At 35.1% G+C, this 17505-nt stretch overlaps 1 pseudogene across 1 annotated transcript in view; it reads right to left on the bottom strand.

The window, feature by feature from the left end:
• LOC308263456 (multidrug resistance-associated protein 1-like) overlaps positions 1-17505 on the bottom strand; it is a 65956-nt pseudogene that overhangs the window by 39144 nt on the left and 9307 nt on the right. The window contains exon 2 of the transcript in view: positions 9838-9930. The product of the transcript in view is annotated as a multidrug resistance-associated protein 1-like (transcript). The remainder of the gene's footprint in view (positions 1-9837; positions 9931-17505) is intronic.

The following is a 17505-nucleotide window of genomic DNA, read 5'->3' on the forward strand; positions in this document are numbered from 1 at the left end:
ATAGTTTTGAACATCACTTTGAAGAGTTGTTATTTTGCTTAAAGGACTCTTTCTTTTACCACATACTTTGGTGTTTTCCTCCCTTCTCTCTGGCCTTCTATTAATTTATCTTTAGGCTTCTTTCTCTGTTTAATGTCTATGTTTCCTGGTGCTCAGTTCTAGTCATTATTTCCTTTGTATGATTTATATCTCCTGAGAAATCTCATTTACTTGAATAGTTTCAATAATCTTTTCTTTGTGGATGACTCTCAAATTGATATCTCTGGTCCATATCACTTCTCTGAGCTCCAGATCTATATGTCAAACTTCTACTTGCAATTTAATTTATTTCTCTGTCTCTCATGTACATTTTAAAATGAACAAGTTATTTTTCCACATGCTCCAAAATTTTTTTTTCTGGCTTTGCAAAGAATTATAATCCATTCTTTGTCTTGGAAATTGCACCTTTTAACTTTTTCTAGACCTATATTGTTGAAGAAGTATTTGAAAATCCCAAAAAGTATAAAGAAAAGTAGAAAGAAAAGGTGTGAGGGAGAAAAAGGAGAATAAAAGAAGGATAAAGGGGAAAAAGAAGACATGGGAAAAGGAGAAAAGATAGATGAGGAAGGAAGCTAGAGAAGAAAAAAGACTCATAGCCCTATGTTTTAAGGAAAATATCTGCGATAAAGTGCTTGTAAATATTGTTGTTTTTTATATATGTGTGGTATTAAAATACAAATAATATTCTATGGTTCTTTAATGTCTTAAAAATTTTATACATGATCTTTATAGCTCAATATATAATGAGTATCACATATTCTTCTATAACAGATCTATATTTTATGATATAACATTATGTTTTATCATTTTACTATAACATAGCTTAATAAATTTAATATTTATGCTGGCTGCAGTCTTTTTCTGCTTTAATAATTTTTATAGATATTTTTGTCCTTTGTAATAAATCTCCATGCACAGAAGCATAGGCATGTTAAATTATGAATTCATTTGAAACAAAGTCATGTAGAAATACTCAACGGTGTTCACATCCCTCAGTAGATCAGTAGAATCTCCAATTCCTCTATGTTTTCATTGTATTTAACAGAATAAGAAATGCCTTATTTGATCAGCCTCGTAGCTCTCCTTTCCTGCCTCTGATGCTTAATTGAGAATCATTCTGTGGGAGACTGTAGTGCATGTCCTCTGTAGGACCAGTTTTAGCATCAGAGAAAGATACACTATTTTACAGACATTTTCTTTGGAAGAGGTCCTAGCATATGATTTGGGTTAATTACTGTCATCATCCTTCAAACCCTTGGCATAGCTTCTGTTTGGATAAGCAAATTTAGCATTGGTGTCAAGCCAGAAAATTAATTCTTAATGTAGCTGGACATAAAATGCTATGAAATCCAACTGTTAAAAGGGAATTAAAACTTCCTAATTAGACATAACTAACAAAGACAAATAATTTATTGCACTCTATATAGAAGGAATTGATTCTCCAAACTAAAATGTTATCTGTTCTTTTTCCACAAAACATCTCCACTAGTAGTTCTTACTACTTTCTTATAAATAATAGATTTTGCATCCCTAAAAAGAGCAATTTGTGTTGAAAAAGAAGTTTTAAAGATTTGTCTCATTCTTTCATGAACCATCAGGAAAACTGGCACAATATCCAATTATGTATTTCTGTGGAAAAGATACAAAACTAACATCGCAAAACCTCTATTCCTTATCTGAGTTCACAATTGCGAAGTATAGGATATATATGTGAGAACTAAAATGACCAAGAATAGGCAGAGAAGCCAGAGGGGACAGGATAAATACTGAGTTGTTATCCCAATTTATTTTATCCAGGAAAAATCATACTACAAATTTCATAATTAAAATGCACCATATAGTGAGGCATGGTGGTACATGCCTGTAATCCCAGTATTTGGGAGGCTGAGAGAAGAGTATTACAGGTTTGAGGACAGGCTCAGCAAGTAGTGAGACTTACATTAACCTAGTGAGACCCTGTTTTAAAATAAAAATAAAATAGGACTGGTGGTATAACTCAGAGGTAGAATGCCCATGGGTTCAATCCCCACACCAAATGCACCATATAAATTTAGACAGAAAAAGAAAAAAACTGTACAATAAAGTTAGATATTTAAGTCCTGATTAGAAAACTAAACCAAAGTAGTTGAACTAACTCAATCTTTAATGTTAAAGAGATTAATTTTTGAAAATTAGCCTATCAACCCTTTTCCACTTAATAGGTAGTCAGCCAGATTCCCCATGAATCCTTCCATGTGGAAGACTTATTTTTTTCAATACATCCCACTGTTCAGATGTTGTAACTGTTGACATTTTCCTGCCTGCTTGTGCCTTTCAACCCCTAGTTCATCTTAATTATGCACAACTGAAAATAATTGACTAATTCTAGGAAAGAGAAAATTAGGTTGAAAAGTCAGGGAAACTTTATACATGTAATTTTTATCTTCCTAAAGAGTAAAGCAGGTTTAAAAAAATAAAAGGGAGAATAGAAAGTAACACAGAAAGCAATAGACTAGGGAGCTAAATAATAAAAAGGAGATTTCTTAAACAGAAAAAAAATTTACTTGTTTGAAATTTCTTGGTTGAAAACATAAGAAGAGATCAAGCAAGAGAAAACTCATCATTAACTCATTATTGATTTTTCTATAAGATTTAGAAAAAAATATTTTTAATTAAAATCTTTAAAAAGTAAGTTTGACTCTGGGTGCTATTTAGAACAAGATATATTGGAACCGATGTAATATTTTTAATGTGTTCCTCATTGAAATAGATTTGGAAGTCAATTCCAAAAGGCTGACACCAGTTTGAGCCTCAGCAACTAAGAAATTCAAAGAAGCGCCCCCAACCTGTAAACAAATCACTATAGGAGTTGGTGTTCTTTTTTCAAGGAGAAAAAGGGGGAGGGTTTCCCATAAGCAGTTAAAGTAAACTTCAAGTGGTTAAATTTATATATTATTATTAACAATAATTTTACAATAAAGGGCAATTGATTTTTAGTACAGGAAAAGGGTAGGATTAAATTTACAACAATATTTATAAATTTTAAGTTTCAAACTTTTATTAAATTTTTTACCGAGTGCATGGTAAGAGTATACTGTTGAGAAGTCTATAATTTAGAGACATGTATACACCCTAGAACAAAGCTTCCAAAGTCTCTTTAAATGTTTCTGCATTGACTTTTTTTGGATACCTTTAAAAATAATTCTCAGCTACTTAGTGAGGCCCTTTGCAACTCAGTGAACCCTGTTTTAAAAATAGAAAGACTAACAATTAGGGCTGGGGCGGTAGCTCAGAAGTAGAATGCCACTGGGTTCCATCCCCAGTACCGCAAAATAAATAAATAGATAAATAAATAAAGCAATTTAACAGTAAATTCAAAACAGTTTTATATCTGTCATTCTTACCTTATCAAATATTTGATGCCATTATAAAAAAAAAGCTTGGTCTACATTATCGCTTGTTTCTTTTTAAAATATTTCACATTATTTTGCAAATATAAGCACAGGTGAATGAAAAATGTTTAATCTTGGTTTTATCTCGATAAATCAATACATTTGTATATATTTTACATATATATATATATATATATATACATACAAATATATGTATTAAAATTCTATACATTTTTCCCAAAGTACTCAAGATTAACAAATCTATAAACACATTATCTAGGAATAAGTGTGGTTTTATGCCCAGACAGACTTTTAAGTATCTTTACCATTCTTAGATTTAGAAACCTATATAGGTTATTTATTTATTTATTTATTTTGATGGTACCGGGGTTCCTGGAAGCCCTTCTACCTCCGGGCTACACTCCCAGACCTATTTTATGTTTTTGAAACTGGGTCTCTTATGCCAGCGCGGCTGGCTTGGAACCTGCGCGATCCTCCTGTCTCCGCCTCCCAAGCACGGGGATTACAAGCGTGAGCCACCAAACCCGGCTATATAGGTTATTTTTAAAACTGAGTTTTTCATATGGAAAATAGAAATGATGGCAGTGTCCAGCTTAGAGATTTGCCACGAGAACTAAAGAAAATAATTCAAAGGATCAACATGGCATGCACTAAGTATATATTCATTTCCATCTTGTTGGCTATTCACAAAACAGTTGAATCTAGCCTGGAGTGCTGGTGCAAGCTTGTAACCCTAGTACTTGGGAGGCTGAGACAGGAGGATCTCAAGTTCAAGGACAACCTCAGAAATTTCGTGAGACTAAACAACCTAATGAGAACCTATTTTCAAATAAATAAAATTGGTCTGGGGGTATAACTTGGAGGTAGAATGCCTCTGGGTTCAACCCCCAGTACCATGCGCGCGCGCACACACACACACACACACACACACACACACACACACGATGCACACACACATGAGATGAATTATTATTGTTATATTAATAATGCAAAACCAAGTTCTAATCAATAAAATAATTTTACTTTTTGAAAAAGTAGCATGTACCATCGTATCATTTTTCAAAGAAAATGAACTAAACTAAAAATAACACATTGTGTTACATAAACCTCTTTAGAATATGGTTATTAGCTGATGATTAATATACATACTTACCACCAGCATAAATTTATAAAATACCTTTAAAAATGCTCATTGAAATTCATCCCAAAAAGAGCAATAAAAGCATCTTATCGTTTTCATATGAAATCTGACTATTTTGCTTAAACAAACAAAAAAGGTAACTGGAATTTTAGGCACATCGATATGCAGATTATTTTCCCGACCCTCGCTCCCAAGAAAATACAAATGGCATTCGATACCTTTTTCTGTCAAAAAGCATGGAAAATAACTGGGTGTGGTGGCACGTGCTTGTAATCCCAGTACTTGGGAGGCTGAGACAGGAGGATTGCAGGTTTGCAGCCCACCTCAGCTACTTAGTGAGGCCCTGTTTCAAAATAAAGAATACAAAATAGGGCTGAGGATGTAGCTTGAAGGTAGAATGTCCCTAGGTTCTATCCCTAGTACAAACACCACCACCACCAACAACAACAACAAAGCCCAAGGAAGTTATCACTCTTTAAAAGCTGCTTTCAGACATGAACATCAACAAACAGACAGGGTATCATCCACAAATTAAATGTCTACCCTGCTATAGACAGTTCAGGCCAGGTTTACATGGTGCTTCTAGTCCCCACTTATAGTCACACCCTGAATGCAGAACAGGAGAAAAATAACACCCAAGGAATAGTAACAAAATGCTCTCTTAGAACATGGGCAGATGACAAGTCAGGATGAACACTTCCTTTACCCATGATTGCCTATCGCTAACTCCATCTTTTTTTTTTTTTTTTTTTTTTTTTTAGTTCTTCTGACTTGAAAAAATTAACAGGTAAATTTGCTTTCCTTTAGCTGCTTATTCTCAAAAGAATACGCTATCAATTAAGGAGAAAAAGAATTTTCAAAGCTCTATTTCTGAGAAGTTATGCCAGTGGAATATGAGTCATGATTTTTGGCTGCCAACTTATACAGAAACTAGTGATCATTTTTAAATTGACACATGGGAAACTGAGAATAATAGCTAAATTACCAAAGCAGTAACCAACATGTCTTATTTTCTCTTGTAGAAAGATTAGTATAAGTCTTGTTGGCAAAAGCACAGATCTAAGAAGACACAGTGAGGAGTATACATCACTATGTGAGAATTAAAGTTGATGTGTACAGCGATGTATGGAGAGTTATGGGGTCAGGCCCAATTTACTTGATTCATTTTACATTGAGTGTTTACAGAACCTTATTTTAAAGCACTCAGTGAAGCACAGAACATATCGAGAGACCTATAATTGTAAAATGACAATGCTTTTTTGCATTTCTCTTTCTTCTCTGCAAACATCTCTTTAATATGATTATATTCAAGGTGCTATGCTAAAACTTTCATGAGTCAAAAATAAATGAAGCAGAGACTCCATTTTGAGGGTGACAGTGTAATGAAGGAGAGAGGCATGCAAGAGTAAATATCAGAGCCGGGTGTGGTGGCGCACGCTTATAATCCCAGCATTTGGGAGTCTGAGATAGGAGGATCATGGTTCACAACCTCTGCTATTTAATGAGGCCCTTTGCAACTCAGTGAGACCCTGCTTCAAAATACAGAATAAAAAATAATGCTGGGGATGAAGCTCGGAGGTAGAAGACCAGGTTCCATCCCCAGTACTGCAAAAAAAGAAAGCATATATCAAGCTAGGTGATATACCTGTGTGTGATGGTGCACTTTTTAAATACATGATTATGATAGTCCTGAACTCATAAGTTGATGGGGAACATTCAATTAAGTGCATATAAAAATACTTAGAATAAATCCAACACAAGTATGGACATAGTTATCATTAGTTATCACCCAGTCTCTCCTTTCTCCAGTTCATTCTCTCTTGTCTACATGTATTCTATAATTATATCTCTGTCTTAAGCAGAGATATATCTTAGATCTCCACATCACCTATAAGCAGTAGCATCTTCTTTAGCATATGTCTAAGGTGTTAATTTAATATTCTGGTCTGAATTCCTTCTTTGACCACTCTCTCAATGGTGCTTTCCAGCGACTGGTTTCCCAATCAGAACTACCCACTGTTGCATACTCATCAAGAGGCTGGCTGCTCATTCTGCTTGGGATCCCACATTCTCCTTTTTAGATTTAAAGGGCCAGTAATCTCAGTACTTGGGGGGCTGACATGAGAGAATCACAGGTCAGAGGCCAGCCTCAGCAACTAGCAAGATTTTTTCCAAAATAAAAAAAAAATAAAAATGGCTGGGGCTGTAGTTTGAAGGTAAAATGCCCTTTGTTTCAGCTTCTAGTACCAAAACCCAAACCAAAACCAAACCAAGCCACCCCCCCCCAAAAAAAAAAAAACTATAGAAGTCCTTTATAAAGCCACTTCTGGGTATTTATACAAAAGAATGGAAACAAAACTATTAAACAAATGCATTCATATCTATGTTCATACCTGCACATTTCACAATTGCCAGACAATGCAATCAGCCAAGATGTCCATCAACAGATAAATGGATTACAAAACTGTGAGATATATACACAATGAAATTTTATGCAGCCATAAAGAAGAAAAATGTCATTTACACAAGGAAATGAATGGAACTGGAGAACAAAAAGGAAGAAATCAGATAGTTCCCCTAATATGCGGAAGCTGGGGAGAAAAAAGTTCCTAGGAGGAACTCTAGATGAAGAAGTAAAAACCATAAATGAGCAAATAAGGCCTAATTGGGGGTGAGGGGGGGAGGGAAGAGGGAAATTTCCTAATGTACTGATGTACATTCATAAACATATCAAAGTCAATCACTAAACCAACCACGAAAAGGAGGGAGAGGGGAGGGAATCGAGTAGGAACTAGTAAAGGGCTAAATGAGTGATGTGGCATGTATGTCTCTACCATCTTGGACCCCATTAAGGTATATAACTACAACGTACCAATAAAAATTTCATAAAATATAAAATTTAAAATAAATAAATAAGTAAAAGGTAGCCATTCCTTCCAGTGTCTCAAGAGAAGTAATGTGTTCCTTGCCTTCCTGTCCTGCAGTAATTTGTTTATGCCTTCCATTGTCATGTCTGTCTCACCTGCTAGCCTAGGGGCCCTACTGTCTTCATTCTTTTATTTATTTTATTTATTTTTATTTATTATTTTTTTGCAGGTCTGGGGATGGAACTTAGGGGCATTTGACCTCTGAGCTACACCCCCTACCCTATTTTTTATTCTTTATTTTGAAACGGGGTCTCACTGAGTTGCAGAGGGCCTCATTAAGTAGCTGAGGCTGTCCGCGAACCATGATCCTCCAGGTCTCAGCCTCCCGGATGCTGGGATTACAAGCGTGCACCACCACACCCGGCTTGTCTTCATCCTTTTATTCCCAACACTTCCTGTACTACACTAGATGATTTATCAATATTGATAAAGACAGTTGATAGAAATAACTGGCAGAGTTTCATTGGAATGCAAATGTCAAAAAGGCAAGGTGATAGCTCTTTTGTGCACCATTATGTTCCCCAAAGCAGAACAAGAACATTTCAGCAATTCATGACTGGTTGTGGTCCACGAAAGAATGTCAGATGAAAAGATCAGTAAAGTAGAGGAAAACTACATTCAGTGTCACTATTGATTCATAAACAGCTATAAACAGGTTTCCCCTTGAAATATCCAATCCCATGTTTGTTTTAAAGTATATCATCACACTGAGAGAAATCTAATGATAGAAAGTAGAAATTATAAATAGCGGCAGCATCAAGTTTCTACACTAAATCTGTATTTCCATTTGTGAATTTTTTCTTTTTTTAAATTCTCTCTTCTATAAGATATTTCATATTCTTAGTGATATTTTTAGCATACTGTTCAGGATATATTGAAAAGTTTGAAGAATTATATTTCTGGGTGATTTCAGCTATGGCATCATTTTGCTCAGGGACAGTGAAGATGCCAGAAAATACAGGGGTTGGTAAAATAAGCCCATTTAATGTTATTGAAAAATTACATCTGCTAGCCAGGTGTGGCACACTTGTAATCCCGCCTTGGGGAGGCTGAGACCCGAGGATCTCCGCAGATAGCAGCATCTACTTAGAGAATTCATTCTCAACTCAGTGAAACCCTATCTCAAAAACAAAAAGACCAAAAAAATAGGGCTGGGGGTATAGCTCAGAGGTAGAATGCTCCTGGATTCTGCACCCAGTACAACAACAACAAAAAAAAAAAAAAGAAGAAAAGAAAAATGAAAAAATTACATCTGTTAAGTAGCAGAGTATGAATGAATGAGTCCAGATACAAGGCAAATTTTAGCTCGTACTAGATTTTATATATTTCTAGTTCCAATAATTTTGTTAAATGTGTATTTTATTGCCCAACTTATAAAATAGGCGCGAACCATGCCTTTACAGAAATTTAAAGTACTCAGTACAAATTCCTTACTCATCTCCATAGCACGTATGGATTGTAGGCAGAGAGCACTTGCTTTCCAACTTGTTTAATGAAGATTTTAGTCATGGGTTGGGGATAACCTTTAGGGGTTCATACTTCTGCTCACAATATGTTTTTTTTCCTTTAAAATATTGAGCAGCATAGTGACTACTCATTAATAAACATAAATAAAATGGAACAAAGAGTGAGATGATTGGGAAGTACATCCCTTGTAAGCAGAAATGAGCCAATGTGAATAGGCCCATTAGCAAAAATATCATCTCAGAGCCTCTACAGAATCGGGACTTAGTGTTCGGATGCTCCTTTGTGTTCTGGTCTTGATTTTGTGCAAGAAGCTACTGAAAAGCAAAAACAGAACAAATCATTTACTCTTTAAGAGAAAGTGAACATAATTGTGTCAGCAATTAAAACAAAAATGGTAGCCAGGCGTGGTGGCGCACGCTTGTAATCCCAGCATTTGGGAGGCTGAGACTGGAGGATCTTGCTTCGCGGACAGCCTCAGCTACTTAGTGAGGCCCTCCGCAACTCAGTGAGACCCTGTTTCAAAATAAAAAATAAAAAATAGGGCAGGAGGTGTAGGTCGGAGATCAAATGTCCCTGGGTTCCATCCCCATATCCACACACACACACAAAAAAAAATGGTGATGATTTAACTGGTGGATTTTTATCCCTTCCTGTGGAAAGTAAGAACAGAATTTTTTAATGTTTGGTAGATAGATGATTATAAATAATTTTGGTCCTTAATACTGTAATTTCTTCATAGGAATTCCATAATAGTTAAAGAAAAAGTCGAGTCTTACAGACCTTCAGATCCTCAGTAAGAACACTATTAACATTTTATTAGCATAGCTGAATGTTACTTTTTTCTGCATATTATAAATTATATTTTTCTTACTCTTTCTCCAATCTCAGTTTGATCTTCATTGGGTAACTGCTCCAAATCAGAAAGGAGAGCATAGGCTTCCAATGCTTGCTCATAAAACTGCTTCTGCATGATAGAGCCAAAGAGAATGTTTTCTTGCAAAATATAATTCTGAATCCAGGCCTACTGGGAAACATATGCCACAGCACCCTGAAGAAAAAAAAAAAAACAGGAATGTTCTTAATAGGGGAAAAGGAGAAGTTGCATGCACCACATTAAAATAATACATATAAACCAGGCGTGGTGGCGCACGCTTGTAATCCTTGTGCTTGGGAGGCGGAGACAGGAGGATCACGCAGGTTTGAAGCCAGCCGTGCTGGCTTAAGAGACCCTGTTTCCAAATAAAAATATAAAATAGGTCTGGGAGTGTAGCCCTGAGGTCGAGGTAGAAGGGCTTCCAGGAACCCCAGTACCACCAAAAAATAAATTATATATATATATATATATATATATATATATATATATATATTCCATTGTGTGGTGTGTGTGTGTGTGTGTGTGTGTGTGTGTGTGTGTGTAGTCTAGGTTTTGCATACATGTTTTTATCTAGGCCATTTCCTTATATATAAATATATAGATCATGGAATCATATGTATGTATACACATGTTTATTAGCATTCCCTTCAAATGAGTTTTTTTTTTTATTACTTTCACTATAGTTTCAAAGTTATCTGTTTCTGGTAGGATTCTCTGGAATAGATGATGAGAGTACTAGTTTTCTATGGCCACCATAACGAGGTACAACCAACTATGTGGCTGAAACAATAGAAATTCATTTTCTCACAATTTTGGATGCTAAAAACTTAAATTGGAAATGTCAGCATGTTGGTTCCTTCAGACCTCTCTCCTTGGGCTGCAGGTGGCTGCTTCCTACCTGAGCTTTACATGGTATGATTTTGTGTATCCGCAATCTAATGTCCTCCTCTCTTTAGGATTCCAGTCGTAATGGATTAGGATCCACCTAAATGAGATTATCTTTAATCTACTCAACTTTTCAAGAACCTATCTTCAAATACAGTTACATTTGGAATTACTGGGAATCAAAACTTCAACATATGAATTTTGGGAGAACACAGTTTGCTTTATAGCACCAAGGCACAGTTTAGGGTACACATTGTATATTGGGGAACCACCCACTTTGGAAGGAAAGGAAGAAGGAAAGTTAGGCAGAGAGTAAAGTCATATTGCAATGTAGACATCAGATGTAACATGTAAGGCTGAACAAGAGTGGGAACCTGGGCTAGGCTACTCCCTGCAGCCAGGGCACGGGTCCATGTCTTGGAAATTGGTCATTGCTCCTGAATTCATGTTTTTTAGAAATTATTTATGGTTTGAAATTATTCCTAAACATATAACAGTCTGCTGCATAAAATAGCCTCTTAACAGCCCCCCACTCTTTCTCTCTCTCCTTTCTCTCTCTCTCTCTCTCTCTCTCTCTCTCTCTCTCTCTCTCTCTCTCTCTCTCTCTCTCTCTCTTGTGGTGCTGGGGGTTGAACCAAGGGACATTATATTTCTAAGCTATACCCTCAGCCCTATTTTATTTCTTGTTTGGAAATAAGGTCCCACTAAGTTGCTTAGGCTATTTTTGAACCTGTGATTCTCCTATCTCAGCCTCCCAAGGCACTGGGATTACAGGCATGTACCACCATGCCCAGGCTAACCTTTCTTTTTCTTTTGAAAGAATCTATAGTATTTGAATTAGAACTACCTTTCAGTCTGCTCCTGGATTCTATCCAAATGTTAACTTTGGAATATATTGACTGCAGTACACTCTAAAATAATAGTAGAAGTTTAAAATCTTTTCTGATATGGGCATATATGTACCTATTAGCCTTTTGATTTCTACCAACTACTTTAAAGGTCAAAGATGAACACAATGTTTTTTTGTTCAGCATGTAAGACAAATAATGGCTTTTTTAATATAAAAACCGATATAATACTTTTTTTCTTTTTTTATTGGTGCATTATAGTCATATATCTTAATGGGGTACAAGAGTGAGGAACGGATAAAAATGATATAATTCTGATTTGACCTGATCTTGAACACAAAAGAAATTGCACTTAAATTGCCTTGTGAAGTGAATTATCTAACCTTTGATTATTCAGCCTATGAAATTAGTTCAAAGGTAAAAAATATTTTTAATATTTGTGACACATGAAGTATATTAAGCTGAAAAGAGAGCAAGTTAAAGAACACAGGAGAAAAGATTGAAGAACAAAAAGTGACATAAAACAGAATAAATGCTACATCTTGTAGTACAGAACTTGAAAGCCAGATGATAAATTTTCACAAAGATGTAAATTTTTCCTTTTAATATTGCCATAGATACGATTTTCCTCCTGCATACAAAGGAAAACACATTTTTCTCCATTCATAATGAGATTGCATTAGAAAAACTTCTAAATATAGTTTCTGATATTTTATCAAAGAATACTAAATATTGAATGCTCTGCAAGAAAAGTACCTGGTGTAAGCCTTTCAAGATTTTATTATTATTATTATTATTATTATTATTATTAATTATTATTATTAGTGGTACTGGGGTTTCTGGAAACCCTTCTACTGCTGGGCTACACTCCCAGACCTATTTTATATTTTTTAATTTGGAAACAGTGTCTCTTAAGCCAGCGCGGCTGGCTCCGAACCAGTGTGATGCTCCTGTCTCCGCTTCCCAAGCGCGGGGATTACAAGCGTGCGCCACCACGCCCGGCGGTCAAGATGTTTTAAAAAATTTCAGTGGTGTATACTGGTTATACACAACAGTGAGATGCATTGTGATAGATTTGTACGTATGCATAACATGCTGTGTACATAGCCTCCAATACTGATAGAAATAGGGGATCTTAGAGAGAAACGGCAGTCTTACAGTTTGAATGCTGTGAGACAAAGTAGTCCTCAAAAATTGATCGCCTGAAACTCAAAACAAGAAAGCTGTACAAAAAGCACATTTGAAACTCTAAATGTGAAATCGGCAAGCCATTATAATAACCATTTTACTTAAGATTATTAGGATTAATTCAGAGTGCAGTTATTCAAACAATGCCATCGATTCTGATCAAATGCTTCCTAAAGGCCAAAGAAATCAGAGATAAAAAAAATCTTCTAATTTGGACATCCGTAATTTAAATAAACAAATAGTATCCCCTCTGCTTTACCATTTACCATGGCAATGTTTTGGGTTCTTTCATCAAAGTGAATATCTTCTTCATTACAAACACTCAAAGATACCAGAAAAAAAAAATCTCCAAATTGTCCCATAAGATCCTCAGTAACAAATAATGAAAATAATGGTAATAAAAAGTATTTATAGGGAGCTAGCTGACTCCATCCCATGAACTTTCTAGTTCCATGCACGTCATCTTGTTCAAGCTTGCTCATTTTATCCCTTAATAGTCCTTTAATCATCCCTTCGATTAGGTGAAATCTAAAATTGTTACCATTTTTATCTTTATTGACTTCTAATTATTTTCCAAGACCAAATAAAGGCTACCTAGTTTCTGATTTTTTCTTTTTACTCTTAAAAGTAAAATTTGAGCCTGGCATGGTGGTACATGCTTGTAATCCCAGTACTTGAAATGCTGAGATGGGAGGATCACAGGTTTGTGGCCAGCCTCAGCTATTGTGAAGCCCTCTTCAATAGATGAAGGTGAGATGCTATTTCAAATAAAAATAATAAAAAATGGGGCTGGGGTATAGCTCAGAGGTAGAACTTCCCCAAGTTCCCCTGAGCATAATTCCCAGTACCACAAAAGTAAAATTTGTTGTTCTTTAATGCATTCATTCATTTTAATAGCTTAAACATTTTTCATAATTGACTTTAGTATTTACCCCACTAGACTGTGAATTCTAAAAAGAGGAACATATCATATGTTTACTTCCCTGATATTATGTATGGATGCACGCTGTGTGCTCAATAATATTTTCTATGAAAATAGCTGAAAAATATAAATGAAAGGCAAAATTAATATGATATTTATTATGTTTGTAAAGAGCACTCACTTGTCTAGGGAAAAGTTTTAGGTTTTTTGTACTAACAAAAGGCTGCTTGTAATCAATCATTATGAAAAGCACAACATAAAAAATGGCTTTTTTCTTTCCCAGCATTGTTAATTGAACCTCATGCTTTCTACCTCTGAGCTACACCCCTAATCCTATTTTAGTTGTTAGTTTTTAAAAGGATATAAGTTGCCAAGGGTCTCACTAAATTGCTGAGGATGGTTCCAAACCTGCAATCTTCTGTTTCAGCCTCCCAAATATTGGGATTTCAAGCATGCACCAATGAGCCCACCTAAAAGATAGCATTCTTAAGGTTAAAAAGTAGTGGTTTAGTGATTGATATGTTTGTGAATGTATATAATATACATGAGAAAGAGGGAGGAGGGAATGAGGTGAGATTGGAGAAGGGCTAAATAAGTGATATGTAAATGTATTCCTTTACCATCTTGTACCCCATTAAGACATATGACTACAATGCACCAATAAAATAAAAAGAAAAAAAGTCATAGCATGGATAAGAAGTTTGTGATAATATCTATAATAAAATTTGTTTTCTCATAAAGAATTATGATCTATTATCAAAATTTAAAAAAATAAATGAAATACTGTTGTTAAAAGGTAGTGGTGTTCATTGAGTGCAATTTTATCAGAAAGTCATAGGAATCATAGTTGATCTTAGACTAGTGATCAGTGAGTCTTGAAAGAAAAATAAATTATAAAAACTTTTATAAATAAGATTAATATCAAGATAAATATAAGGACAGGAGGAGGAATATAATATGAGGAAAGATAAAAATAGAGCTGATTTTTTCCCAGAAAGAATGAATACAAATTTTGGGTATGATAAACTGACCCCAGCTTATCTAATTTTTCCATCTTGTTAGAGGTGAAAGGAGAGATTGGACTAGTATTCTACCTAAGAGTTAATAGGTATTAAAGAAAAACCCTTTGAATAATCTAATATTTCAAAACAAAAACACAGCTGAAGAAAAAATTACTGAAATATTATCAAACTTTAAAAGTAGAACAAATGAGCCGGGTGTGGTGGACACACTTGTAATCCCAATAGTTAGTAGACTGAAACAAGAAGATTGTGGTTTGCAGCCAGCCTCAGCTACTCAGTGAGGCCCTTTGCAAATTAGTGAGACCTTTTTTTCAAAATAAAGAATAAAAAATAGGGCTGGGGTTGTAGCTCAGAAGTAGAATGCCCCTAGGTTCCAGTCCAGGTATCAACAACAAAGAAAAGAAAAGAAATAAAGGATTGAACAAATGGCTGAGAGTAGATCTATCTCTCTACAATTCAATAACTAAATCTTCAATGTAAGCTATTAATATGATTATTTTTCTGAGGTTTCTTTTAGGTCAAATATTCTATTCCTGCTACTAAAAGACTTCCTAGAAATGGAATGACCTTAATTACTTAGGGAACCTTGTAATGAATGGTAATTGGAAAACTGATCAAATTATAATATAAATCACATTCATTTCCCTTTAATTGGTTGCAATTCAGTTATCATCATCAAAAGAGATTACTATAAACATTCATAAATGATTTGCCAAAGAACTTGGAGGACAGTATTCTGTCACTAATCCATCCATAATTAATCAATTTCTATGGACATTGAAATGTTTCTATGAACTAGAAATGCCCATTAAAGTACTTGGATCTTTTGATCCAGTACTTAATTCCATCAACCCAAATTGATAAATTCTTATTGACATTGATGACAAATTGTCCATAGCCTTTTTCACTAAGAGATGGTGAAAGAATCTCTGGTGCTACTTTGATTTGGACAACTCCTTTAAGTTTCTTCATTTCCCCCAAAATGGCAGACAGCACAAATGACTTTTCAGACCCAACCTGCCTTACAATAGTCATGAAAGCTCCTTCTGGAATCTTCATGTTCAAGCTACAGGACAAGAGAAGGAGGGGCATGGTCTAGAAACTTCTTGTTACAGTTGCTTTTAATATAGTCCTCTGGATAAGTCATTGTGCACAGCACTGTAATTGTTACTTTTCACATATTTCTATGAACCCTTACCCTTCCAAAATGTAGATGACAAGTGAAAAATCAAGGGCTGCAGAGACAGAAAATAAACATAAATAGGGATATTAAAGTCACTATATAGATGAAAGGTACAATGGGAGGTTAAAACATTAATTTCAATATATTAAACTTGTTAAACTCTAAGATATAAAATTTGTAATTGTAGAATCGCATACTGATTTTTAAAAATGTTTTGCAGATCAAGACTTAAATTTAGAACTGGAATCCCTGTCTCATCCCAGGACAATGAGGCATTAGTAAACCCAATGGGATGATCAAGAAAGAAAAACAAATGCAAAGATGCATTTTAGAATCAAGCCCTTTACTTTTAACCCAACAATTTAACAAATTTTGTATTCAATGAATGAACACTGACCTCCTGTGTAGTTGGTTTCAGTATTTGTGTGTGTGTGTGTGTGTGTGTGTGTGTGTGTGTGTTACTGTGGATGGAACCCAGGGGCTTTTCTACCTCCAGGCTATACTCCCAGACCTATTTTATACTTTATTTGGAAACAGGGTCTCACTAAGTTGCTGAGAGCCTCACTAAGTAGCTGAGGCTGGCTTTGAACCTGTGTGATTCTCCTGTCTTAACCTCCCAAGCGCTGGGATTACAAGCGTGCACCACCACGCCCAGCTGGTTTCGATATCTTGAGGAAGAATCTCTTCAGAGTTGGGAAAGTCTTCCAGACAACCCAATGATACTTTTGTTTACCAAAATAAACACACATAAATTATATCTGGGATTTAAATACTTAAACTAAAAAAGCTCTTATTGTGATATACATGCTGGTTAAATGTTCTTATGCAAGTTGAAAATGATTATAAATATAGCAAGTATAATTAGAATTGTTTTAATCCTATGTAATGGTTTAGATTTAGAATGTCCCTCTAGCCCTCATAAAAACAAGGCAACAATTTCTGTATCCTAGCTTGGTTACTAAGGAGGAGTCCTTAGGCGTGTGGCCTGGGGAACTATATGAGGTGTCTTCTCTTTCTGTTCTGTCTTCTCTGTTCTTCCAACCTATGTGATATGAGGAGCAGAGCCTTCTCTCTCTCTCTCTCTCTCTCTCTCTCTCTCTCTCTCTCTCTCTCTCTCTCTCTCAAATATATATATATATATATACATAGGAAGAAATGGAGAGATGTTGACCAAAAGATAGATGTTGAACAAAAGATATCTATCTATCTATCTATCTGATTACATATATAGAGAGAAAGAGACTGAGAGATTTTATATATATTTATAATCTCTCTCTCTCCTTCCTGCAGCCAAGCTCTGAGTTCCACAGACCTGGCCTAACATGGACTGACCTCTGAAATCGTCAAAAACTGCGAGCAAATAAATCTTTCTTCCTCTAAGTTGTGTGATAAGTGTTGGCGATTACAGCAGTTAGAGTGTTGACTGAGGCATGTTTTAAACAAGTTCATCTGTAAAGAAAACAATTTCAGGGATCAGAGCTCAAAACCAATGTTATCAATGCAGAAAGACATGCAAAGCAGCAAGAAAATGTCTCCTTATTTTTCTATATAAAGCTATAATAGCTGTAATCAGTAATTATAGCAAGATTACTTTTGAAATTTATTAAAATATAATTG

The sequence above is a fragment of the Muscardinus avellanarius genome (genome assembly GCF_963383645.1).
Source record: "Muscardinus avellanarius genome assembly, chromosome: 5".
Lineage (NCBI taxonomy): Eukaryota > Metazoa > Chordata > Mammalia > Rodentia > Gliridae > Muscardinus > Muscardinus avellanarius.